Genomic DNA, 26,094 nt, shown 5'->3' with positions numbered 1-26,094 from the left:
CATCATCTCCTGCTTCCCAGAGTGTACATTATCAGAAAGATCAAATTGAGGGTAGAGGTGGGACTTGAAAAAATTTGCTCTGCTATGGCATGTGGGTATCCCAAGTGGCATCTGAATTGCTAAGCCAAATGCTTGTCATGTGACCAATTTTATATTTTTGTGTTGGTTTCCTTTTCTCTTATAACTAGAAGAGAGGAAAAAAAAATAAAAGGGACTGGTACGGACACAATTTTCTCTCTCCACTCACCTTAAAAAGGTGGGGAAAACAATATATATGGCGCCATTGTGGACATATGTAACAGCTGCGCCAGCTCAGGGCTTTTCCCACCCTCAATGAAGCAGAAAAACCTGACTCTGGTGGGGAGAAATAACAGGAGGTTAAGACCTAATGAATAGTGAATGTGTGGAGCCTATGAACTGGGACTGTGAAAAAAAAAAAAAAAACTGAGGATGCTGAGGGTGTGTGGGAGAACTCACGGTGTGGCTGAGACATGAGTAGTCTTGGTGGGAGATTCCACAAACTTGGTAACCTTGGCAACCCATTGGGAGACATTGCAGGGGAATCTGAGCTTACACTGAGGAACGCACAGATCCTTTGTGTGGTCCTTGGGACAGAGCAGACAAATATTATACCCACTGGGGCTAGCACTCAGGCAATGATTCCCATCAAGGAGAAAAGCTCAGCTGAGCGGAATTACTTCCCTTCTGAATAAAAACAAAAGAGAGAGAGATTTACCATGCCAAACGTGGGTCACTTTTGGCACACCCTTAACCCTGAAGAACTGAAAAGAGCTCTCAAGTCACACCCACCACAAGCCTCTAGAGATTCACCAAAAGCAGACAGTCCACTTAATGTAGAGTCATGGTATAACAAGAAAAGCCACCACAGTGAGGGAAAAAAAAAAGAAGAAGAAGAAACCAAAGAATATCTCCACAATGCCAAGCAACAAATGCAGAAACCGAGGAAATAAGTACAAGGAAGACATAATGACGCCCCCTAATGAACATGACACTCCAATCCAAGATTATGAAGATGATGAGGTAGAAGAAATGCAAGATACAGATTTCAAAAAATTTATGATAAGAACATCCAGAAATTCTCAAAAACAAATTCATTAACTACAGAAATCCATACTGGACAGGACAGAAAATCTCTTTCATGAAAATGAAATCTTAAGGAGGAATCAAAATGAAATGAGGAATTTAGTAGAACATGAAATTGTGATATTAGAAATCAATATGTGATGAGAAATCAAAATGAAATGAAGAATTCAATAGAACCAATGACAAACTCATTAGAGAGCTTTAAAAACAGAATCAGTGAGACAGAAGAGAGAATTTCAGACTTAGAAGACAGAACACAGGAAAGTATACAGTCAAACCAAAGAAAAGAAGAGAAAATTAGAAATCTAAAAAATATTGTCAGGAATCTACAGGATACTATTAAAAAACTCAACATCCGGGTTCTAGGAGTTCCTGAATGCATGGAGAGAGAGAGAAAGATTAGAAGGCCTTTTTAGTGAGATACTAGCAGAAAACTTCCTGGGTTTGGAGAAGGACAGAGACATCCAAGTACAGGAAGCACATAGAACACCAATAAACATGATCAAAAGAGATCCTCACCACGACATGTTGTAATCAAACTCACCACAGTGAAACATAAAGAAAAGATTATAAAATGTGCTAGAGAAACGTCAGATTACTCTCAGAGGATCTCCAATTAGACTCACAGCAGACTTCTCATCAGAAACCCTACAGGCTAGGAGGGAATGGTGAGACATAGCCCAGGTACTAAGAGAAATGAACAGCCAGCCCAGAATATTATATCTTGCAAAGCTCTCATTTGTGAATGAAGGTGAAATAAAGACCTTTCATAGCAAACAGAAATTGAAAGAATTTGTCGCCACTCATCCAGCCCAGCAAAAGATGCTTAAAGGTGTGTTACACACAGAAACACAGAAACACAGCCATTAATATGAAAGAAGGTAAGGGAAGAAACCTCCCTGTAAAAGATCACAGGAAGTTCCAAGCATATATTAGAAAATATCTTCGGGGAAATGGCAGGCAAAGTCACTACTTATCAATAGTCCCAATGAATGTTAGTGGCCTCAACTCTCCAGTTAAAAGACACAGACTGGCTGAATGGGTTAGAAAGCAAAACCCATCTATTTGCTGCTTACAAGAAGCACATCTTTCCAACAAAGATGCATACAGACTGAAAGTGAAAGGTTGGCAAAAGATATTCCATGCCAACAGAAACCAAAAATGAGCTGGCATAGCCATCTTAATATCAGACAAAATAAACTTTAACACAAAGATTGTTAAGAGACAAAGAGGGGCACTATATAATGATTAAGGTATCAATTCAACAGGAAGATGTAACTATTATAAACGTATATGCACCTAATTACAGGGCATGGTTTTATTTAAAAGATATGCTAAGGAACTTAAAGGGAGACTTAGACTCGAATACAACAGTATTGGGGGACCTCAATACTCTATTTTCAGCAATACACAGATCAACAAGACAGAAGATCAACAAGGAAACATCAGATTTAATCAACACTAAAGCCCCAATGGATATAGCAGATATCTACCAAACTTTCAATCCTACATCTAAAGAATTTACATTGTTCTCAGCAGTGCATGGAACATACTCTACGATTGACCACATACTAGGCCATAAAGCAAGTCTCAACAAATTCAAAAGAATTGCAATCATACCATGCAGCTTCTCAGACCACAGTGGAATGAAACTGGAAATTAGCAACTCAGGAATCCCTAAGCATATGCAAACACATGGAGAGTGAACAACATGCTCCTGAATGAACACTGGGTCATAGAAGAAATCAAAAGAGAAATCAAAAACTTTCTGGAAGTAAATGAGGATAACAGCACAACATATCAAAACTATTGGATACAGCAAAAGCAGTGTTGAGATGAAAGTTGACAGCAATAGATGCCTACATCAAGAAATTGGAAAGGCGCCAAATAAATGAGCTTTCAATGCATGTCAAGGATCCAGAAAAACTGCAGCAAACTAGACACAAAACTAGTAGGAGAAGAGAAATAATTAACATTAGAGCAGAAATCAACAGAATTGAATCCAAAAAACATTACAAAAGATCAGCCACATGAAAAGCTGGTTGATTCCAGGTCTTAGCTATTGTGAATTGAGCTGCAATAAACATTGAGGTGCAGACAGCTCTTTTGTTTGCCAATTTAATTTCCTTTGGGTAAATTCCAAGGAATGGGAGGGCTGGGTTGTATGATAGGGCTATATTCAGGTTTCTGAGGCAAAGATTTCTTGGAAAAGACACTGGAGACACAGGCAGTCAAAGCAAAATGAACAATTGGGATTACATCAAATTGAGAAGTTTCTGTACTGAAAAAGAAACAATCAGGAAAGTGAAGAGGCAACCAACAGAATGGGAAAAAATATTTGCAAACTATGCAACAGATAAAGGATTGATAACCAGAATCTACAAAGAGATCAAGAAACTCCAAAACAACAAAACGAATAACCCACCTGAGAGATGGCCAAGGACTCAATAGGTATTTTCCAAAGAGGAAATCCAAATTGCCAACAGAAACATGAAAAAAATGTTCAGGATTGCTAGAAATCAGGGAAATGCAAATGAAAACCACAATGAGGTTTCACCTCACGCCAGTTAGAATGGCTCACATACAGAAATCTACCAACAACAGATGCTGGCAAGAATGTGGGGAAAAAGGGACACTACCCCACTGTTAGTGGGAATGCAAACTGGTAAAGCCACTGTGGAAGTCAGTTTGGAGATTCCTCAGAAACCTGAATATAACCCTACCATACAACCCTGCCATCCCACTCCTAGAAATTTACCCAAAGGAAATTAAATTGGCAAACAAAAAAGCTGTCTGCACCTCAATGTTTATTGCAGCTCAATTCACAATAGCTAAGACATGGAGTCAACCTAAATGCACATCAAGAAAAGACTGGATAAAGAAATTATGAGATATGTACTCTATAGAATATAGTCAGCAGTAAGAAAAATGAAATCTGGTCATTGCAACAAAATGAATGATACTGAGTGAAATAAGCCAGTCCCAAAGGGACAAATATCATATGTTCTCCCTCATCAGTGACAACTAACTGTGCTCCTAAAAGGAAACCTGCTGAAATGAAATGGACACTTTGAGAAACAATGACTTGATCAGCCCTTATCCTGATTGTCGAGGGACAAGTTAATAATTTATCCCTTTTAATATTTTTTGTTCTACTTAATACTAGTGGTTGAACTCTGTAATTAACACACAATTATTCGTAGATGTTTAAATTTTACTGAAAAGTGACCCCTGTTAAACATAAGAGGGGGAATAAGAGAAGGAGGTGATGAACAGTTCGGCACATGCTCAAATTGGACTTGCCCCAAACGGTAGAGTTAGAAACACACTAGGGGATTCCAATACAATCCCATCAAGGTGGCATGTACCAATGTCATCTCACTAGTCAAAGTGATCACTTTCAGTTCATAATTGATCATAATGATATGACTAAGTGCCTAAGTTACCACATAAACAAAACTAGTGTCTGCTAATGCTAACATATAGTTAAAAAGGAGAGAACGATCCAGCATGGAAAGTGGGATACACAACATACTCATAGAAGGGCAGATGTCCTAAACAGCATTCTGCCCTCAGAATCAGCCCTTAAGGCATTCGGGTCTGGCTGAAGAGCCCACGAGGCATGGAAAACCAAGACATTCTGGCAAAAAAAAAAAAAGACCTAAATGAAAGATCTCTATGAATGATAGATATCCTAGCAGATAGAACGGGCCATCCAGGAAGGTGGTACCTTTCTCTGAAGGGAGGAGAGAACTTCCACTTTGACTATGGCCTTGTCTAAATTAGATCGTATTTGACAAACTCAAAAGGCTTCCATAGCCTTGGCAGCTCATGACAAGAGCCTCGGGTGATTGCTGCCATAAATAATAGTGTCAAATTGTTATTCAACAAAAGGAGTCACTGTGCACTTACTCCCCATGTAGGATCTCTGTCCTTAATGTGTGAATTAATGGTATAACTATTACTTAAACAGTACTTTACACTTTGTGTTTTTGTGTTGGTGCAAACTGTTGAAATCTTTACTTAGTTATACTAAATTGATCTTCTGTATATAAAGATAATTGAAAATGAATTGATGTGTATGGGATGGGAGAGGGAGCAGGATATGGGATGGTTGTGGGTCGGAGGGAGGTTATGGGGGGGAAGCCATTGTAATCCATAAACTGTACTTTGGAAATTTATATTTATTAAATAGAAGTTTAAAAATTGAATGAATTACTCAGAAGAAAAAAAAATAGTCACCTTGAATGTAAATACTCTCAACTCTCCAGTTAAAAGATATAGAATGGCTGAATGGATTAAAAAACAAGACCCATCTTCTTGCTGCATACAAGAAACACAACTCACCATCAAAGATGCTTGCAAACTGAAAGTGAAAGGATGGAAAAAGAGATTTCATGCTAACAGAAACGAAAAAAAAGAGCTGATGTATCCATCCTAATATCAAACAAAGTAGACTGTATATAAAGATAATTGAAAATGAATCTTGATGTGTATGGCATGGGAAAGGGAGTGGGAGATGGGATGGTTGCAGGTGGAAGGGAGGTTATGGGGGAAAAGACAATATAATCCAAAAGCTGTACTTTGGAAATTTATATTTATTAAAGTTAAAAGTAAATGAAATTTAAAAAATCAGTTAAAATGAACAAAATTACAAAGTAAACAATTATAAACCTTAAAAAACAGATTCTGGCACTGAAGAACACAATGAGTAATCTGAAAAATTAAATAATGAACTGCAACATCAGGCTTGATTAGGACAGTCAGGGTTGGGTGTTTTGTATGGCAGGTTAAGTCACTGCTTGGTTTGTCTGCATCCCATATTGGAGTGAGTGAATTGAGTAGTGACTACTCTGCTCCTGATCTACCTTCCTGCTAATGACATCCTGAGTGGCATCAAATGATGGCTCAAGTACTTGAGTCCTGCTACCCACCTGGGAGACCCAGATGGAGTTCTGGGATTCTGACTTTGGCCTGGTCCAACCCTGGCTATGGTGAGCATTTGGGGAGTGTACCAGCAGATTGAAGCTATCTTTCTTTATCTTCTCTTCAAAATAAGTGAAAATAAATGCATAAAAATTACAAAAGAAGAACAAATAGAGAGTTCAGAGACATGTCATTTGAAATGACTCAGTGGAATTAAAAGAAAATGATAAAAAAAAATAGCAAAGCATACTAGCCTTATGTCCCAGTATAAAATTAAGCTATGAATATGTTAATTCTAGAAGGTGAAGAAAGAAATAAAGTAGTAGAAGCTTATTGAAGAAAATAGTGACAGAAAATTTCCCAAATCAGGGAGAGAAATAAATAAATATGTCCATGGTGGCCAAATAATGCTAAATAGAATGCACTTTCATAAATACTGTCTGAAATGGCAAGGTTTTCTTCATTTTTGAGGGAGAATGATTTTCCATTTTTAAAATCTCTTTTTGTTATCCACTCATCCATTAATGGGCATTTGTGTTGTTTCCGTATCATGGCTTTGTAAATAATATCAATCATAGTTCAATAAAGTAATTTTAAACATAAAGAACATGAATCTATTAAAGGATATTGGGTAGTTTATGAAATTATTGTTAAGGGCTATAAAAACAAACTTGAGGCTAATTTTTCATGATTAATTCCTAGAAATATGTTACAGAAATAGCTTAATGAGCAAAACTGTTGTTACCCAAATTATCTCCGATATTAACTTTGCAAACAAAATGTATACCTTGCCAAAAATTCTTTTATCTTGTCTACTTATGAATCATTGTTATCTGGATGTATCTGCTTGGCAGAAGCTAGGGCACATGCTCACATCCAACTGCAAAAGAAGATAAGGAAGCTGATTTTCTGATACCTTATAAAAGAAGGCCTTAGAATATGAGAAAATATTACATTGCAGGAAATATATACAGAGGATATTGGGTTATCACAATGGCGGAATACCACATGATGGCAGACTGAATTGCACAGGAAGCAGACGCTAAGGTGGACATTTGCATGCAAAAAAGCGTACTGAGGAGTACTCTTGGGACCAAAATAGATTGGAAGTGCAAGAATCATGTTTGGATGGTGGTAGTAGAGCTATGATGTATGAAGGTACTTCAAAAAGTTCATGGGTGTTTAGCTTAGTGGCTTAAGAAACCAGTGTCCCACACTGGTGTAGCTAGGTTCGATACCCACTTCTGGATACTGATTCCAGGTTCCTGATAATATAGATGCTGAAAGTCAGTGGTGATAGCTCAAGTAACTAGCTTTCTGCCACCCACATGAGAGACTTGGATTGAGTTCCCAGATCCTAGCTTTAGCTCAACATAATCCCAACTTTTGGCCCTTTGTGGGTTAACCAGTGACTGATAACTCTTTCTCTCCTTCTGTTTCTAACTTTGTCTTTGAAGTTTTAAAAAGTTCAGAGAAAAAATGGGATGAAAATATGTTTATTTTGATGCAAAATTTTACATATTTTTTCATAATATCACTGATTAATTATAGCAATATGGTACCTTTCAAATAAATAAATTAAAAAAAATCCATGTTTTCTATGTCAATAGCTGCATACCATAATGTATGGGATGCCAAGCTTTTACCTCTGAATTCATCTGTGATATGTAAGAGTCCTGAGCCAGTAATATAGGAGATTTTGAATTTGATTTTGTGTTGTCTATATGAAATTCACCTTATTCAGAGTTAATGAACCCTCTGGAGGCTGGGCAGAAATTACCATACAACTGCCATCTAGAAAGGCCTCCACAAATATGGACATGTATTAGAAGAAGCTCTAGTGAAAGGCGAATATGTTAAGATTAACTTACAACCTAGAATTCTTATATGATCCAACAGTAGTCAATTAATTTTTAGATGAGTTCAGATGAAATAGAATTTTTTTATCAATTTGGGAGCTCAATGAACACTTGGACAAAATACAATTAGATATACATCATGATTTTCTAAAACATATCAATTATAGGATATTATGAGTCACACACAAACATACCTTTCTGTGCAGGAAAATCATAATTGCCATACACTTCTCAACATAAGTTGCTTTCTGATTTTAGTGAAATAGGAAAGAGCTTCCATTTCAGTGATAGAATGGAGAGAATTCTGCCAACAAGTTTTAATTTTGGTACTCCTTCATTCAAGTACTTGACTTTTGATTGGCTCTCCTTGTTTACTTCATAGATTTTTGATCTTGTGATAAGATTATTTTAATATATATATATATATATATATATATATATCTCACAAGGCCAATGCTTATTCTGTTGAGTTGAAAAATCCAGATTATCCATTGATTTTTCAAGTACTAAAGTGTTCTTAGGTTGATTGGCTAGAGACCTGGAATTTGCAACAGTTTGATGAACTTCATAAGATCACTTATGGATTTGTTTAGACACATTCAAATCTAGTAGATGACAACCTACAAGCCCACTTCTTTTTAATTAAAAAAATATTGATTTTATTGCAAAGGCAGAGAGACAGAGAGATAATAAACAGAGTGGCAGGGGAGGGAGATTTTCCTGCATTGGTTCAGTCCATTATAAATGCCCATAAATAGTCAGGGCTAGCCAAGGCTGAAGGTAGAAGATAGTAACTCAATGTAGAACTTCTCCATGGTAGCAAGGACTCAATTTCTTGAGCCTTTACCTGTTGTCTTCCAGGGTGTAAATTAACAGGAGGCTGGAATGGAGAGTGGCACTAGGACTCTAATCCAGTCACTCTGTTATGGAATGTAGGCATCTCAAGAAGTGACCTAAATGTTGCAGCAAATGTCACAAACCCATTTTGAAGTAATTTTTAATCTAATGAAGTTTTGGACCAATATCTCCATATAATTATCATATTTCCACAAGCTAAGATACTAAGGATTGATGGGAAGATGCAATACTAAATTTAATAATAAAATGTAAGAAAGAAATGACAAAATAGAATTTAATAAATAAACTCTTTATATTGATTGTAAGAAGTATTCTGATTTCAGAAAATATAAAAAAAGTGAAAATATAGATATGGATAAGATGTATTACACAAATGCACATACACACATTTATTTAGTTATCTAGTGAAAAATATTTCTATTGATTCATAATAAAGCACCCAAAATCTTGGTATCTTGAAAGAATAGCCATTTATTTTCCCAGAATTCTGTGATTTGGCAATTTGTGCGAAGATCACCAGTGGCTACTCTTCTCTTATCCAGTAGGCAACAGCTGTGTTGACTAGAGCATTCAGACCATAACTGGAGTAGCTGGAATACTTTGGCTGACGAGAGCTTCTCCATATATATGCTCTCGTTAGTTTCAGGAGGCTTGCTATTGCTTTTTCACATGCTGGCTCTGGCTTTTTCACGTGTTGTTAGACTATTTCCAAGCAGCACGAAAAGTAACATTTGACTACACCAGCACTTTTCAAAGCCTCTAAGTGTCTAATGTTTAGGATTTTCTGTGTCCAAGTCACACAGTAAATTCAGAATCAATATTGGAGGATAGAACAAAAGAGCATATATACAAGAAGGGTGATCCATGGGGACCATTACTGTAATAATCTACAAACATTGCATTCTCTTTTTATGGCTCAACATATTATAAAATAATACTGAAATTATCATTAAAATTTGTTGTTATACATTATTGTCAACAAATTCTGTTTAAATTATCATTTTTATAATTTTACCCATGGTGTTTTACATTCATTAATTCACTTATTCACTTGTTTATTGAGCATCTATTATATATACAATTCACTGTACTGGATGGGTAAATTGTAATACAGCTATTTTATATGTTTTTCTAAAGCAGTTCCAATTTCTGGTATGTTATGCTTTCACCAGATCATGGCACCTTTTTTATGTGCATGGTACAATATGAATATTTTCACATATTGCTGATACAGAAGCAAATACATTTGTAATTTATACAAATATAATTCACATCATTGTTCAATATAAATCTTTTTTCTTCTCTTCAGAACTTATCTTTAAAACTTGTTTGCCCTTCCATCTACTTAATCTTTAATAACTTAGTGATTCTAATTTCCTTGGAACAATGGTGGAAATACTTGACTTTACAGAAGAATACATATTTGAATAACAGCTTCTGCAGATTTAACATATGTGCGGCTCTGTGTGTGTGTGTGTTAATTGCTTCTCTCCTATTATTTATGTTATAATTTTTACAAAATTATGGCTAATTTATGATAGAACAATCATTTTCAGGGATTTCAAATAATTTGAGTTACTTAGAAAAAATCCAATTTGGAGCCGGCGCCGCGGCTCACTAGGCTAATCCTCCGCCTTGCGGTGCCGGCACACCGGGTTCTAGTCCCGGTCGGGGCACTGGATTCTGTCCCAGTAGCCCCTCTTCCAGGCCAGTTCTCTGCTGTGGCCAGGGAGTGCAGTGGAGGATGGCCCAAGTGCTTGGGTCCTGCACCCCATGGGAGACCAGGATAAGCCCCTGACTCCTGCCATCGGATCAGCGCGGTGCACCAGCAGCAGCACGCCAACTGCGGCAGCCATTGGAGGGTGAACCAACGGCAAAAGGAAGACCTTCCTCTGTCTCTCTCTCTCACTGTCCACTCTGCCTGTCAAAAAAAAAAGTTAAAAAAAAAGAAAAAATCCAATTTAGTGTCAACTCTTCAAAAAGCTCTTTCCTAAAATTTACCTAATGAGCCACCTCATGTTATTCTCTATAATGGCTAGTTTTTATGACTTACAGCGATTCTTAATTTAACTACTTATTATATGTCTTCTCCCAAATAGAATAGTTAACAGCATGTTCATGGAGACTGCTTGTTTTTTTCCGTACTATTAAAAACACTTCACTCAGTGGCTGGTACACAGTCAGCTCTTTGATGAATAAATGAATTAGTAAATGAAAGGAAGGAAGGAGGGGGGAGGGAGGGAGGAAAGAAAAAAATGGATCAATAACTGTTAAGGTGAATTCATTTCTGAGAGGAAGAGCGTGGTGCGGGCAAGAGGTGCGGAGTCACCACACAGACCCCGGGAGTCAGGTGAAAGCAGGCCAGAATCGAGCAGCCTGCAGACTCCTTTATTTCAGTTGCTACAGCTGCTTATATAGCCAAGGCAGCCAATCTGGTCAAGTGGCAGTCTATGCCCTAACCAATCACACCCTGTTGCCAGGCAGTTTCTGAAGCCATCTAATCACAGCCTGTTGCCAGGCAGTTTCTGTTGCCAGTGGACATCTTGGCATGGCCTTCTCATTCCACCATATTTCTCCCTTTTCATTTATTTTTGAACAACGGGAGGCATGATTTTTGGCTATACCATTGTTGACCCCGATTCTATGTGGTCTCCGTAGGTGGCTGTTCCTGTCTTAGGTTGTCCCCCAGGGGATCTTACCCGTCATTGACTAACCAGCACTCACAACGGGAGATCACAGGAGTGCTTCCTCAGATGGTGGTAGGAATGAGGAACAATGGTAATCAGGAATGGCATGACTGTACACAGGCTGTGGGCCATCTGAGTGGCTGACAGAGCTAGTGGGGTATAAAACAGTCATGGATGTGGCTATGGGCAGTTCCTCAGGTTAGGATGATAGGGCAGGTGCATCCACTAACAAGGCAGACTCTCAGTCTTGTTCAGCTGGCTCTGGTTGGCTGTCAGTTGCAGGCTTGTTGTTTCTGGCTGGTACCCAAATGGGCTGTCCTGCATTCTCTGGAAAGACAAAAGCATATCCTCGACCCTTGGTTAGCAGAAGCCTTTTTAACGGTGTTGGAATACAGGGCCTGAATTCTATGTTCACTTCGACATTAACGGCAAACACGTGGGTGGGATGGGGTCTAGTGGCTGCCCTGAGAGCCTGGGGTGCCTGGGGACTGCCACAAATGTGGGGATCCTCACTGGGTGCAGATGAGATGACCTTGCACGGGTCATTGTCTTGAGGTCATCTAAGTTTATCCCACGGGTATTTGGGGGGTGCCTTAATAGGCATTGCTGCATTGTCTGCTGTCATGTCATGTTCACTGTCGGAGCTCTCTCTCCCTAAGTCATCAACTGTTGTCTGTGAGGCAGAGACCTGGAATGACAGGCTCTTATCACTCACAGATTCACTATGTGTGGTTAATCTCTGTGGGTTTCTGAGAAGGGGTCATCTTTTCCATGTTTGAGTGCTTAAGAGCAGCATGCCATGCCAACTCTAGCAAAAGGAAAGACACCCACAGCACTACTGCCATAACAAAACAAATTCCTAGCACCTCAGCAGCTGATGGCATTATGCAGGGGGTTACCTACGTTAGAGGAACAGACAGTGGTGTATCAGATCGTACGTATGTCCTGTGCTTAGTGGGGGACTTCCTTGATTCATTAGGTCAAGACCATATGCCCACACGGTGTCTCTGGAGCATCACCTCTCTCGAGTGAGGGAAGATGACTTGGTTCCCAATTCTGGGATGATCAGTCCCTTATGTGAATTCACCAGGTGAACTAAAAGTAAAAGGAGGAGCTGAGAAGCGACGTACATTTCTGGGTGGTGTGTGCCTAACCCTGGGTTCTTAGACTGAGGACAAGGACAAAAAGGGGGTAGGAGGGGGTTCTGTGCTCACCCTTTCAGAACCGAACAGCACACAAAACACCAAGGTGCCTACTTGCCGAAATCCAGGGGGTCCTTGCTGAGTCTGACATGCTGGCTGTCTCTCTCTCAGTCACGTTGCTGTGCCAGATGTTGAGGTTGATTCCTTCTGTGAAGAGGAGCATGGTGGGGGCAAGAGGCACAGAGTCACCACACAGACCCCGGGAGTCAGGTGAAAGCAGGCCAGAATCGAGCAGCCTGCAGACTCCTTTATTTCAGTTGCTACAGCTGCTTATATAGCCAAGGCAGCCAATCCGGTCAAGGGCAGTCTATGCCCTAACCAATCACACCCTGTTGCCAGGCAGTTTCTGAAGCCATCCAATCACAGCCTGTTGCCAGGCAGTTTCGGTTGCCAGTGGCCATCTTGGCATGGCCTTCTCATTCTACCACAAATAACCAAGCAAATGAAAGATAAAAGGTTTAAAATGACAGTATTTTCATTAAGAAACAGTAGTGTGATATAGCTGTAAAAACACAAATAAGAGTGCTGTCATAGAGTACATGAATTAAATTACTCCTGATGAATTTCAAGGGCTCAGAGGCTGATATTTGGCCTAGCAGTTAAGATGCCAGTTAGAACACTAGTGTCCCATATCAGAGTACCTGTGTTTGATACCCAACTTTGGCTCATGATTTCAGCTTCCTACCAGTGCAGACCCTGGGAGGCAGCAGTGATGATTTATACAATTGGGTTCCTGCAACCCACCTGGGAGACCTGGATTGAGTTCCCAGCTCCTGGTTTTGCCTGTCTGTTATGGTCATTTGGGAGTGAATTAGCAGATGGGAGCTTTCTGTCTCTATCTCTCAGTAGGTGGTTAGATAGGTAGGTAGAAAGGAAGGAAAACCAATTGGTGAGGTGCATATACATAGTAATTAAACAACAAATAAACTTCAAAAATATATTTTCAGAGCCAAAATGTTGTCAGCTCCCTATCATTAACTATTTCCAAGTAAGTGTTGTTAAAGAGGACGCAAACATCACATGGTTAGTTCCCCAAGTGATTTTATGATGTTAATATTCTCTGCTATCAAAAGTGTTTTTCTCCTTTGCCAAAAACACATTCAAAATAATTGAGTGAATTTGTAGTATGTGACACTTAGGAAAATTGAAGGATAATTTAGCAATGAAGCATGTTATGTCTCAATTTATGTTCCTTAATTTTTATTTATATTTTATTAAAGCAATCAATTACTTTAAGTAACCTGGTCCTTTCTCCTTTGCTATCACACATAATCAAAGTTGAAAAGAATGTCCCACGGGCTTTGTCATGGTCAACCTTGTATCTCTCCTGAATTCCATTTAAGTCCTAAAATGTAGAGGATATGTTTTCTGAGGTTTTTGTTAATCTCACATCATTTTGTCCTTACCATTAGAATAGGAGAAAACCTATGCCCAGGTATTAAGCCTATTAGGAGGTCTAAAAAGTATCTGTCTCTACTGAAACAAATAAAATAAGAAATTAAAGAGTAGAAACACATCAAAACTTGTACCACAGAAATACAAAGGATCACAATAGGCAATGAACAATTATAGAGCAAGAAAGTATACAACCTGGAAGAAACATAAATTTCCAGAAACAACTCACCAAGACTGAAATCATGAAGAAATAGAAAAATCTGAACAGACAAACATTGAATTTTTAGCAAAAAAATCTCCCAACATAAAAGCCCAGGACCAGATAGCTTCACTGGAGATTTCTACCAAACATATAAGGAAGAGTTAACACCAATCCTTCCAAGAACTTGCAAAAAAATTGAAGAGAAGGGAATACTTCCAGACCTATTTCAGCATCTCCCTGCTACCAAAACCAGACCAGAACACACACAAAAAGAAAATTAGATAGCAATATTGCTGATGAATTTAAATACAATCATCAACACAATACTAACAAACCAAATTCAGCAGCATATTAAAATGACCATAATACAACCAAGTGGGATTTATCCCTAGGATGTAAGGATGGTTAAGCATATACAAATCAATAAAAGTTATATGCAGTATTAATGGAATGAAGCATAAAAATCATGATCATCTCAGTAGATGCAGAGCAAAAACATTTGAAGAAATTCAAATTATTTTTATGATTAACACTTCCAACAAAGTATAAATGAATGTACTTCAACATACTAACGGCCATATATGGCAAGGCCACATCTAATATCATCATTCTCAGTGGTCAAAACCAGAAAATATTTGCTCCAAGATTAGGAACAAGATAAGATTTCCCACTATCAAAATTTCTACCCAACATTGTATTGAAATGACTAGCCAGAGCAATTAGGGAAGAAAATAATTAAAAGGAATACCCAAATCAGAAAAGAAAAAGTAAAATTGTTTCTGTGTGTAGATGACATGATCACATATATAGAAAATGCTAAAGACTTCACAAAAGAGTTGTTAGAACAAATACATGATTTAATTACAGTTGCAAGATACAAAAACAACATGCAAAAATCAATTACATTTATATACACTACCAATGAACTACCTGAGAAAGAAATTTAAAAAAAGGAAAAGCATCAAAATGATAAAAATTATTGAATATATTAATTCAACCAGGTAGTAAAGATCTGCCCATTAAAAACTATGAAATATTGATGAAAGAGGCTGAAAAATATGTACATAACTGAAACAGCATCCTGTGTGAATAGATTGGAAAAAAATTATTATCGTGAAATAGTTTGTAGAAACAAAAGCAATACACAGTTTCAATGCAATACCTATCAATAAGGTCAATGGCATTTTTCAAAGAAACGGAAAACACAATCCTAAAATTTGTATGTGATTACCAAAGATCACAAATAGCTAAAAAACAAAAACAAAAACAAAAAAACAAAACAAAACAAAAAAACAACCCTGAAGACTCCATATTCCTGACTTTAAATTATATTGCAAACCTATGGTATACCAAATCAATATGATACTGGCATAAAACAGACACTTATACTAGTGAACAGAAGGGAGAGCCCATCATAAGTCCACCCATATAAGTCAGCCAATTATCTACAAAGGATGGGAGATTCTCTCTCTTTCTCTCTCTCTCTCTCTCTCTCTCTCTCTCTCTCACACACACACACACACACACACACACACTCTGCCTTTCAAAAAATAAATAAATCTTTTTACAAAAAAGGAAAGGAAAACCCAGAATAAGATAAAAAGTTTGCAAACCATCTTTGTATATTTGATAAAGGGCTAGTATCCAAGATATATAAATAATTCATACAACTCAATATCAAAATACACTATTTTTTAAATAGGCAAAGAGTAAAATAGACATTTTTCTAGGCATACAAATAACCAACAGTTGTACAAAATGTGCTTAATATTATTAGGGAAAGCAAATAAAAAACAAAGGGATATTTCTACACAACTGTTAACATGGCTCTTATCAAAATGTCAAAAGATAACAAGTATTAGTGAGTATGTGGAGAAAAGCGAACACTTTCACACTATTAACAGTAATATAGGTTGGAACAGTCATTACAGCAAAAAGAATGGAGGTTCCTCGAAATATTAAAATTAGATTAATCATATCTCACAATTCCATTTCTGGGTATATCTAGACAAAGGAAATAAAATCACTATTTCAAAGAAGTGTTCATACTCCCACATTCATTACATTATTATTTATAATGGCTGAGGTTGAAAATCACCTGTCTATAATCAGATGAATTGATTAAGAAAATGACTCATATATATGTAATGAAATATTATTCATCTAGAAAAGAAGGAAATTCTACCATACGTGACAACATGGATGGGCCTAAAAGACATTACATTAAGTAGAATAATCTAAATACAGGAAGGAAAATACTATGCAATCTCAGTTATATATGGAATTTTAAAACATCGAATTCATAAAAACAGAGAGTAGGAGGGTGGTTACCAGGAGTTTTTTAGGGAGTAGGTGGGAAAAATGAGATATTGATCAAAGTACTACAAACTTTTAGTCATAAGATGAGTGTCTTCTAGGGACCTAGGTTACTACATGCTGACTATGGTTAGTAGCAATGAATGCTTGAAATTTGTCAAAAGAGTAGATCATTAGCATTAATACCACATGTACCAAAAAAAACCTGCCTACTATATGTGGTGATGGATATTTTAATTAGTTTGATTGTGGTAATTTCACAATGTATATGTATTTCAAAAAACATGTTATACATCTTGCATATATACAAGTTTTATTTGTCAATTATACCTCAGTAATGCTTGAAAAAATATAAGGTTTCTATCTCTAGTATTCCTCAGTCAAGTCTTCAATTGAAATGAACTTTTGGGTTCCTCAAATATATTTTATTATTAATTTATGTTAAATTATAGAGAACCTGAATATTGACAGAATAAATGTATCTTTTGGATCATGTTGCAGTGTAAACTAGGAAGCTTGAGTTGTGACTTGCTGAAGATTAATTTAGTAATAGCTAAATCTTATAGAGTAATTATGTGCCAGGTGCTATGCTAGGTACTTTTCACATATCTTTGCATTCAGTTTTCATGGCAACCTCATGAAGTACACACTGTTATTATCACCAGTTTATAGATCTACACGGGTTACATAATTTGCCCAAAGTCACACAGATGGTAAGAAACAAAGCTAGGATGTAAACTCTGATATTTTTTATTCCAAACCTCTCTTAACCTCTTTCTACATTTTTATACTTCCTGTCATCCAAACACTGTAGTAAATAATCTACCAGATCATGTTATTGAACGATCATAAAAACCTAACAAACTGAGTGACATTATTAGTCACATTCTATGGCTGAGAAAACTGAAGCTCAGAGAATTTAATTTGCTTTAATACATTCTGAAAATTAGTTATGAGTTAAGTTTCTCAATGAAAGGGTGGGTGTTCTGGTTCAGAGAGTTAAGCCATAGCTTGCAAGACCACATCTGACATTGTAGTGCCAGTTTAGTCCTGGCTACTTTGTTTCCAATCCTGCTCCCTACTAATATGCCTGGGAGAGCAGCAGTTGATGGGTCAAGTACTCAAGTTTCCACCAGCCACCGGGGGAGATCTGGGTGCAATTTCTGACTCCTGGCTTAAGTCTGGCCCCTGTCCCTGCTATTGAGGCCATTTGGGGAGTGAATGAGTAAACAGAATCTCTCTCTCTCTAATAGAATCTCTCTCTCTCTCTCTCTGCCTTTCAAGTGTCACTATTCCGAGTGTCTTTTTAGTGTGGCTTTAGTATGGCTTCCTTTTAATATTGTACATACATTGTATCTTTATTTTATGGTAATAAGTAATAAAAATGTAGACTTCATATTTTGTACAAAATGTCCTATGTACAGAATAATAAAAAAGTTCATAGAAAAAAAAATCTCAAAATATTGTCCCTATTGGAAAGTGAGATAAACGGTCTGTTATACCACTCAGAGCCCCCTCAGGAATTAAGGACTTGGTCACTTAGCTACTAAAAGGTAAAAAATAAAAATCACTCACTCAAGGGGATGCTTAAATCAAAGATGATTTACAAAGGGTTTCAAGGCTTTTTGCCCTACCCAGGACCAATAATGAAAACCAATTTCAGTGGAATTCACTGAGATATTTATTAGAACTCTGTGGTACTCAACCTTTCTTTTTGCCTAACCACATTTCCTTTCTATTCCCTTCCATGGATATTGATCTGGATAGCACTCTCCTATTCTCATATATATGCTGTATTTGAATCTTTGTCTCTGATTTTAATTACTAGGCAGCACAATTTTCAAAGGAAAGCTAGGGATAGGACATGAGAAGGCAAGAGAAAATGTGGGAGATGAGAAGAAAGACAGTAGGCAATGTTGCAAGTTAAATATATAGCATACAACCAATTAATGAAGTACCAAGTAATTTATGGGATATAGGAGGACAATGTATAGTTCACAATTTTTTTTGATAACTAACTCTGTTTAAACAGTGTAGGGCTTTTCAGGGTGTACTTACACAATCCCCACCCATCAAATATTTAGACTACACAATTTATAGAATCTGTGTCTATGTATGTATATGTATGTACTATATATATGTGTGTGTGTGTGTGTGTCTTTATGCATATACATATACGCACATATAGTCACACAGAGAGATGCATACATACATGTGTGAAATCAACTTATTTTATTTGCATACCATGTTGGCAGAACACCACGTTAATTGATATATTACTTTTCCACCAGGTGTTCTATTTTGGCTTCATATTACCATTCTTATAAAAGGAAGTTTTTATGACCATGCAGTGGGGAAAATAATTGTTTCATTTTGCTGAGTAGCCATGTCAGTAGCACTCAGTGATAATGCAGGGTAAGATAAAAGATATGAAAATTGTAATATGCTAACAAATGGAAAATCTTCCACTGTCAACAAAATTAGAGAGCTCCAGAATCCTTCCAAGTGCATCATGATTATTTTTGCCTTCTTTATTGAATTCTGCAACTAGTCTGAAATGAGGACACAGGAAGCTAAAGGAGAAGCAATGAACCATATTTTTTGTCCTTTAAAGAAAACTGCCATACAGCTTTTTGGAACATCCTGTCATGATATATGATTTTCTGTCTACTTTGTGTCAGTCTATTGGGCTAGCTAAGATCTGCCAGAAGCAGATTTTGCATAAATATACATGCATTTTGGCAATATGTACCCATCACTATTTATAATGAGATAAACTCTGTTAAGGCTGTGACTTGTCATCTATCCAGTAGAGTCAGGTATCACCTTGAAAAAATTGAGAAAAATTAAGAATTTATACTTGAAGGCTTTACATAAAGAGCTCTAATAGGAATGCTAAAGACATAGGAAACACAGTCCTTACCCTTTTGGGGATTTATTCTATTTGGAAACATAAAGCATATATACACATGATGAAAACTGAATAGAAGATTATTACTTAATGTCATATTTCTCAAAAGAAAATGAAAGTTAGTTTATACACCATGGAGTCTTTGGGAGCTTATTTTAAAGAAAACAAGGGGTCAGCATTGTGGTGCCATGTTTAAGCCCCTGCTTGTGATTCTGGCAGCCTATATTTGAGTGCTGATTCAAATTCTGGCTGCTTCACTTCTGATCCACCTCCTTGCTAATGTATCTGGTAGGCAGTAGAAAATGGCCCAAGTGCCAAAGTTTCTAACTCTTGTCTTTGGCATGGCCCAGATCTGGCCATTGCAGTCATCTGGAGATTGAATCAGCAGATGGAAAATCTCTCTCATTCACTTGCTTTCTCCTGCTGTTTGTCTCTGTCTCTCTATTGCTCTTACAAATGAATAATTACATTAATTAATACAAAAATGTACAAGTGAAGTGTTTTTTAATATAACTTGTTTCATTTTAAATATGTAAAATTCAACCTGTTTCAGGCATAAGTAAGTACATAATAGAACAAAATCATGTTTTCTTTTTTAAAGATTCATTTACTTATTTGAAAGAGTTACAAAGATAGAGGGAGATACAGAAAGAGATCTTCCATCCACTGGTTCATTCTCCAGATTGCTGAAATGGCCAGGACTGGACAGACCAAAACCAGGAGCCAGGAGCTTCATCTAGGTCTCTCACATTTGTGGCAAGGATCCAAGGACTTGAATAACCTCCACTGATTTTCCTAGGCCATTATCAGGGAGCAGGACTGGAAGGGGAACACTTGAGACTCAAAGCAGTGCCATGTGGGATGTCAATATTATAGGTGGTGGCTTTACCTGCCACTCCTCAATGCCAGCCCCTAAATATGTTTTTATTAATTCTCAAATCTTAAAGAGAAATTGAAACTCTGGGAAAGTGTAGTATTTATGAAGTCCCTAAAACACCCTTTATTCTAGATATCCTTTGGGAGGTAAGATTGAAGGAATCTGACAAAATGAGAGTATCAGCAAGTTTAGGCAACATCACAAACCAGAGTGCCAGGCTGCTCTCCTCATTCTAGCATCCTGATTGTGTGATCAATGGGAAGCAGCAAATGTTGGCTCAAGTATTTGGGTCCCTGCCACTTACATGGGAGACCTGAATTGAGTTCTCCACTCCACTTCGGTTTCAGTATGGACATTAAAGATTTTAGGGAGTGAACAGGCAAATTCAAACTCTCTCTCTCTCTCGCTCTCTCTCTCTCTCTCTCTCTCTCTCCCCCTCTACCTACTCTCTATCTCTCCACTAAAATAAACATCAACAGAAACTGCTACCACAAAAGCATGTGAAGTTAGAAGTGGATACAACATGATTTACATGAGGCATGCTACATGCTCTAACTCATGATTTTTTTTAACTTTTATTTAGCAAATATAAATTTCCAAAGTACAGCTTATGGATTACAATGGGTTTCCCCCCCATAACTTCCCTCCCACCCACAACCCTCCCAAGTCCTGAAACCTCTCCCATTCCATTCATATCAAGATTCATTTTCAATTATCTTTATATACAGAAGATCAATTTAGCATATATTAAGTAAAAATTTCAACCGTTTACACCCACACAGAAACACAAAGTGTAAAGTACTGTTTGAATACTAGTTATAGCATTAATTCACAATGTACAGCACATTAAGGGCAGAGATCCTACATGAGGAGTAAGTGCACAGTGACTCCTGTTGTTGACGTAAAAATTGACATTCTTGTTTATGGAGTCAGTAAACTCCCTAGGCTCTTGTCATGAGTTGCCAATGCTATGGAAGCCTTTAGAGTTTGCCGACTTCACTCTTATTTAGACAAAGTCATAGTCAAAGTGGAGGTTCAAACCTCCCTTCAGAGAAAGGTACCTCCTTCTTTGATGGCCCATTCTTTCTACTGGGATCTCACTCACAGAGATCTTTCATTTAGTTCTGTCTTTTTTTTCCAGAGTGTCTTGGCTTTCCATGCCTAAAATACTCTCATGGCCTCTTTAGCCTATTGAATGCCTTAAGAGCTGATTCTAAGGCCAGAGTGCTGTTTAGGACATCTGCCCTTCTATGAGTCTGCTGTGTAACCTGCATCCCATGTTGGATCATTCTCTCCCTTTTTGATTCTATCAGTTAGTATTAGCAGACACTAGTCTTGTTTATGTGATCCCTTTGACTCTTAGACCTATCATTATGATCAATTGTGAACTGAAACTGATCACTTTGATTAGTGAGATGGCATTGGTACATGCCACCTTGATGGGATTGAATTGGAATCCCCTGGCATGCTTCTAACTCTACCATTGGGGGCAAGTCAGCTTGAGCATGTCCCAGATTGTACATATCCTCCCTCTCTTATTCCCACTCTTATATTTAACAGGGATCACGTTTCCATTAAATTTAAACACCTAATAATAATTGTGTGTTAATTACAGAGTACAACCAATAGTATTAACTAGAACAAAAAAAATACTAAAAGGGCTAAAGTATTAAATCATACATCAAAAGTCAGGACAAGGGCCAATCAAGTCACTCTTTCTCATAATGCCTATTTCATTTCAACAGGTTTCCTTTTTAATGCATGGTTAGTTATCACTGATCAGGGAGAACATATGATATTTGTCCCTCTGGGACTGGCTTATTTCGCTTAGCATGATGTGTTCCAGATTCCTCCATTTTGTTGCAAATGAACAGATTTCATTGTTTTTGACTGCTGTATAGTATTCTATAGAGTATATGTCCCATAATTTCTTTATCCAGTCTACTGTTGATGGTCATTTGGGTGGGTTCCAGGTCTTAGCTTTGGTGAACTGAGCTGCAATAAACATTAAGGTGCAGAGAGCAGCAAGATGGCAGAATAGGAAGGGAGCACACTGATAGTCCGGGAAGAGACAGTTTAATAAAAGGGGAGACACTGCAAGTTCAAGGAAGAGTAGGAGAAGAAACAGCAGAGGAAACTCTTCAGGAACTGGTGATTCACAGTGGACCTGCGTGGAGAGCATGGGAGCCCACAATTTTGGACACCAGCGGCAGACTCAACACACCAGCACTGGAACGTGAGGTGAGCCGAACCTCAATAGCCCGAGACACCGGCGGGCAAGTGGAAAGAGGAGACTAGAGGGAACGAGGCTTGAAACTCTGTGGGGAAAAGTTCACCAGGCTAACTAGAAGAGAGAGAGAGAGAAAAAAAGTGACTTATATGGACACAAGTTTCTCTCTCTCCGCTCACCCCTCAAAGGCGAGCAAGACAAAGAGCAGGGGCACTATATAATGATTAAGGGATCCGTTCAACAGGAAGATATAATGATTATCAATGTATATGCACCTAATTACAGGGCACCAGCTTATTTAAAAGACTTGTTAAGGGACTTAAAGGGAGACTTAGACCCCAATACAATAGTACTGGGGGACTTCAATACTCCACTCTCAGAGATAGACAGATCAACAGGACAGAAGATCAACAAGGAGACAGTAGATTTAAATGATACTATAGCCCAAATGGATCTAACAGATATCTACAGAACTTTTCATCCTACACATAAAGAATTTACATTCTTCTAATCAGTACATGGAACCTTTGCTAGGATTGACCACATACTAGGCCATAAAGCAAGTCTCAGCAAATTCAAAAGAATTAGAATCATACCATGCAGCTTCTCAGACCACAGCGGAATGAAGGTGGAAATTAGCAACTCAGGAATCCCTAGAGCATATGCAAGCACATGGAGAGTGAACAACATGCTCCTGAATGAACAACAGGTCATAGAAGATATTAAAAGAGAAATGGAAAACTTTCTGGAAGTAAATGAGGATAACAGCACAACATACCAAAACCTACGGGATACAGTCAAAGCAGTGTTAAGAGGAAAGTTTATATCAATAGGTGCCTACATCAAGAAATTGGAAAGGCACCAAATAAATGAGCTTTCAATTTATCTCAAGGATCCAGAAAATCTACAGCAAAGCAGACCCAAATGTAGTAGGAGAAGAGAAATTAATAAAATCAGAGAAGAAATCAACAGGATGGTATCCAAAAAGAGATTACCAAAAATCAGCCAAATGAGGAGCTGGTTTTTTGAAAAAGTAAATACAATTGACACCCCATTGGCCCAACTCACTAAAAAAAGAAGAGAAAAGACCCAAAAATACATCAGAGATGAAAAAGAAACTAACAACAGACACAACAGAAATAAAAAGAATCATCAGAAATTACTACAAGGACTTGTATGCCAGCAGACAGGGAAATCTATCAGAAATGGATAGATTCCTGGACACATACAACCTGCCTAAATTGAGCCAGGAATACATAGAAAACCTAAACAGACCCATAACTGAGACAGAAATTGAAACAATGATAAAGCCCCTCCCAACAAAGAGAAGCCCAGGACCAGATGGATTCACTGCTGAATTGTACCAGACAGTTAAAGAAGAACTAACTCCAATTCTTCTCAAACTATTCAGAATAATTGAAAAAGAGGGAACCCTCCCAAATTCTTTTTATGAAGCCAGCATCACCTTAATTCCTAAGCCAGAAAGAGATGCAGCATTGAAAGAGAATTACAGACCAATATCCCTGATGAACATAGATGCAAAAATCCTCAATAAAATTCTGGCCAATAGAATGCAACAACACATCAGAAAGATCATCCACCCAGACCAAGTAGGATTTATCCCTGGTATGCAGGGATGGTTCAATGTTCGCAAAGCAATCAACGTGATACACCACATTAACAGACTGCAGAAGAAAAAACATAGGATTATCTCAATAGATGCAGAGAAAGCATTTGATAAAATACAACACCCTTTCATGATGAAAACTCTAAGCAAACTGAGTATGGAAGGAACATTCCTCAATACAATCAAAGCAATTTATGAACAATCCACGGCCAGCATTCTATTGACTGGGGAAACGTTGGAAGCATTTCTGCTTAGATCTGGTACCAGACAGGGATGCCCACTCTCACCACTGCTCTTCAATATAGTTCTGGAAGTTTTAGCCACAGCTAGCAGGTAAAAAAAAAAAATTAAAGGGATACAAATTGGGAAGGAAGAAGTCAAATTATCCCTCTTTGCAGATGATATGATTCTTTATTTAGGGGATCTAAGGAACTCTACTAAGAGACTATTGGAACTCATAGAAGAGTTTGGCAAAGTAGCAGGATATAACATCAATGCACAAAAATCAACAGCCTTTGTATACACAGACAATGCCACGGCTGAGGAAGAACTTCTAAGATCAATCCTCTTCACACTAGCTAGGAAAACAATCAAATAGCTTGGAATAAACTTAACCAAGGAAGTGAAAGATCTCTACAATGAAAATTACAAAACCTTAAAGAAAGAAATAGAAGAGGATACCAAAAAATGGTGACCTTTTTACACCTTTTTACAAGTTAAACTTGTTTTTTTAAAAACCTCTTTTTACAACTGAAACCGGTTTTTTTGTTGTTGTTGTTTCTCCTTACCAAGAACAGTTTTATACTTGTGGTCTTTTTATCTGCTGAATTCTAGATTTATATCAAAATACTCCTTTAAAATTCTGTAAATTAAGGCAACATTTTTAAAATAAGATAACACATCAAATTCTAACTTTAGTTACTTTTAAGCAGTCTTGATTTTTTTTTAATATATGGGCCCTAATGAAAACATTTTTGTTAGACATTTATCTCATTTAACTTTTCCTATTTTATATTTAGCTGTTATACCTCAGTGACTTAACATGTTGATATTGTATCATACCTTTATCTGAATTAAGGTCAAAATTGCATTTACATGGAATTTTACTCTTTTTATAAAACTCCAGCTAGAAATCAATGACATAAATCAGAGATTGAAAAAATCCACTTCAGGGCTGATCACCCATTGTTATTTTTCAAGCAGATCTGTAAAAATGAAGCCACAAAACGTTGGCAAGTTACAAGGCAATTTTTAAGGCAGCAATCTTTTTAGATTTAAAAGAGAGAAAATTTTGAACATACCCTGAAAAGGTGTCCACGTAGACTGAGCAGAGCCCATGCTCAGGGAAGGAACAGAGACTCCAGAGACAAGGGAATAAAGGAGACAAACAGGCAGGACAGGGAGAGTTTTCCTCCCAAGATTGAGGATGCAGACAGTGCATCAGAAAGTGGCCACAAAACAGGAACAGAAACCAGTACATCCAGGATAGGCCTTTCTTTAACCAGACCAGAGTCTCCCGTCCTAATGCCGTCACGCTCAAAAGGAACGGAGACTGTATTGGTGTCTTATCAGACCCCCAATACTCAGAAGGCGCCACCAGAAAACAGGAGTCGACTTACCAGAGGACCTAAGGCCAATTGGTCGGTGAAGAGGTCGAGCCGAGCCTTCCAGGTCGATGAATCAGGACACGGGGCCCTGGAACACCATCAGGGGGTGCCTTCCTTATGGCCAGAGCACCAACCTGGAAGAATCAGAGCGAGGTCTTCCCGGGGGTGGTCTCCATATCTCGCTGGGGCCTCCAAAATGTTGTACCTGAGCGAGTGCAAACAAAGGAGCTCCACACATTGATAAAATTTGATGGTCCTTTATTGCCGGCGGTGGAGAGTGGGCTCATGCCCTA

The 26,094-nt window shown here is 37.7% G+C and overlaps 1 pseudogene; it reads right to left on the bottom strand.

Annotated features, from left to right (window-relative positions):
- LOC133752550 (large ribosomal subunit protein eL34-like) overlaps positions 1-25,532 on the bottom strand; it is a 29,380-nt pseudogene extending 3,848 nt beyond the window's left edge.
- Between the last annotated feature and the right edge of the window lie 562 nt (positions 25,533-26,094).

Source organism: Lepus europaeus, chromosome X (genome assembly GCF_033115175.1).
Source record: "Lepus europaeus isolate LE1 chromosome X, mLepTim1.pri, whole genome shotgun sequence".
In the NCBI taxonomy this organism is placed as follows: Eukaryota; Metazoa; Chordata; class Mammalia; order Lagomorpha; family Leporidae; genus Lepus; species Lepus europaeus.
This window is presented reverse-complemented; position numbering and strand designations above follow the sequence as displayed.